General features: G+C 54.4%; 1 pseudogene; it reads right to left on the bottom strand.

Annotated features, from left to right (window-relative positions):
- Positions 1–477: 477 nt before the first annotated feature.
- Positions 478–1,766, bottom strand: LOC129563806 (melanoma-associated antigen B4-like; annotated as a pseudogene).
- Positions 1,767–2,947: the final 1,181 nt, after the last annotated feature.

Below are 2,947 nucleotides of genomic sequence, written 5' to 3'. Positions count from 1 at the left end.
ACGCTTGACTACTCTTGTAAAAATTCTGTTCCAATGTCATGTTATTTTGTTTGGATTGTGAACAACATATTCAGTACTTTTGATGTATTTTATCAATAGGCAAACTGTGGCTTTCAAAATTTTAAGTCAGCAAAGAACTATGATTTATATGGTCCACACATTTGTATTCTAAAGGACAATAAACATTATGAAAAGTAGTTGACAAAAAAAAATTGACAATTGAAAATACTAAACACATCCTTCATCACTTTATCTAACTACCTACCTAAATTATCTATATTTCACTAGATATTATTCATATGGATAAAGTAAAAAGATATATATTTTATTAAAACTAACTACGCTTAAACTCCCTTACTACTTGAAACTGTAAGAACACATGGGTATTGTTCCCTCCACCCCTACTACTTGGCACTGTTTAGGAGCATGACTGCTCTCTTCCAACACAAAGGGAACAAAGTGCCCCAGCCTCCCTCCCTAGATGTGGGAGGACCTGCAGGACTTGACCCTGGAAGGGGCACTGGCCTCAGCCGTAGTTGGAGCCCTGGCCGCACCTCTCCGCCCTGCTCTCTCCGCCTGATCTCTCAGAGCCTCATCATACAGGTCTGGGAAGGAACTAGGGACCGTACCGTGGAACTTGGCCAGCACCTCCAGTACCTTCATCTTACTGGTCTCAGCACAAGCTCTCGGGCCCCACAGGAACTCATAGCGCAGAGGATCACTGTTGGGCACCTGGTGGTAGTTCAGGTACTCCTTCTGCACCAGATCTTTGGTGATGAGCCTTCTGGGCTCCCCAAAGATCCAGTGCCTCCTCCCAGCATAGACCCCCAACACACTGAGGAATTCCCAGACCTCCTCCTCGGTGGCCCCGTTACCCATCATGAAGATGACCCCCAGAACCATCATCAGGATACCGGATTTGGGCAGCCTCCCTGATCACTCAGACCTTTGTCGCCCCCAAGGTTGAGCTTGCTGATGAGGACATAAATGTTCCTGCTGCAGTTGACTTCCTTCAGCTCCAGACCAAATACCAGCTCCACGCACTCAGAAGCTCTCCTGAGGATCTCGGGCAAGTGCTGCATGTACTTCCTGCTGACGACTTTCATCAGGGCATTCTGCATGATGGGCTCCTTCTTGCCGTGCTTCTCCAGCAGGAACTCCACCATCATGCTGACCTTCCTGGCCAGAGGATCTTTGTGAGTGCTCTGAGTGGTCGGAGCTGCCTGGGAGGCACCTTCACTTTCCTCCTCTGGGCCCTGGGCACCTTCATCAGATCCTGCGCAGGAAGGCCCGGCATCAGGAGAGCTAGGGGCCATGGCTCCCTGAAGCTCCTGTTGATCGCCAGCAGCAGGGGAGCTCGGGGGAGAACCCTGAGGGGCAGAAGAGGGGGAGGAGGGGCACTCCTCTCCTGGGGCTGCAGTAGCACTGGCCTGGGCCTCCTGAGTGTCCCCCTGGACCTGGTGGTGTTTCCTGCGGGCATGGGACTTGTTCTTGTGCCTCTGACGCAGAATGACACACGTCAGGGACAGCAGGTGAGAATGCTGGCAGGTAAACAGGTAAGGAGGGCACCTGGAAGAGGGATAAGGAGATACTGTGAGAACCTTCAGTGGGGAGAGTCCTCCCTGGCTTGAACCAAGGGCTCTTCTGCAGGGTCCTTGAGACCACACTCTGGAACCCACAGGTCTCCTGTTCTCCTGGTGAGCCTGTCCCCTGAGACCGCTGTGTAGGAAGTGAGAGTGAGCCCTGGAGCACAGCCGGACAGCCATGCCTGAGTGTTAGATGGAGGCCTGTCGGGGCTGGCAGGGGAGGTAGGTCCTCTCAGTTCACTTTCAGAGTCAGGATGAAAATTGGGGCAAAACGCCCATATCCAACCCCTTCCCCTACCCTGTTCCCTCTCTTGCTCTGAAGTTGACGCTAACACCTTCCCTGTCACCCCAGATGTGGAGAGGAGGGAGTGCTCAGGCCCCCAAAGAAGGGTGCTGGGACCAGCCCTTCTGCTGTCTCGAGGCTGCCCCTTCACAACCAAGCTGGAACCTCCCCTGACAGACCACCACCCCCGTCCCCATGTTTGGTTGGGAGGAAATGCTGACCACGGGGGAGGGTCCTGGGTCAGCCATGTGATGCGGAGGGGTCATTAAGCTGATTCCTCCTGAGCCCTGACATCCTCCCTCTGCTGACCGGCTGCCAGCCCTTCGGAACGAGGTCCCCTCTTCCCCAAGTGTCCCACATCCTGGCTCACAGTCAGGGAGCCCCTCAGCTTGTAGAGCTGCCCGGATGCCGCCCAGATGCTCCCTGGCCAAGTGGTGCATGGGGGGTTATGTGTGGCCACCATTCTGGATCATGGAGACCCTCAGTTCCCCCGAGGGTCCCTCCTTTACTCCACTGAGTCCCAGGCTTTCCCTCTACTGGACAGAGCCAGGGTTCACCAACCCTGGACCCAGATCCACCACATCCGGACCCAGGCATTTCTTCCGGAGACCCCACGTGTGAAGTAAATGGACCTGGGGCCTAAGAGCCAGGCCTGAGCCTCTGGGCCGAGAGCAGGGTTGACTGGGGCTGTGTGGCCCCCTTTCTTGGAGGGAAAATGGATTGGGGGTTCCGGGGTGTGTCCCCGCACTGGTAACTCACGTCACCTCATGCCTTTACACCTGATTGAAACTTGGACCTCCTCCTCTGGTCACTGTCAAAGATGGCGTAGTACCCCCAGTGTGGTTAGGGGGATGTCACTTCCTGTTATGTACATCTGGGCTCCAGGAGGACAGCAGGGGTGGCGCCTGCGTGGGCAGGTTTCTGGGGGAGCTTCCCACTGGATGAGGATGTGGTCCTTTCATTGACTCTTAAGGGGTCCCTGTGCTGAACTCAGTCAACTGGCCTCATCCCTTCGTACTCACTTCTGTCTGTACACCCAGCAGGAAGTATTTGTGAGTCCAAACCTAACAGCCATCCT

The sequence above is a fragment of the Moschus berezovskii genome, chromosome Y (genome assembly GCF_049115385.1).
Source record: "Moschus berezovskii isolate FMDL1 chromosome Y, NW_MosBer_1.0, whole genome shotgun sequence".
NCBI classification, from domain to species: domain Eukaryota; kingdom Metazoa; phylum Chordata; class Mammalia; order Artiodactyla; family Moschidae; genus Moschus; species Moschus berezovskii.
This window is presented reverse-complemented; position numbering and strand designations above follow the sequence as displayed.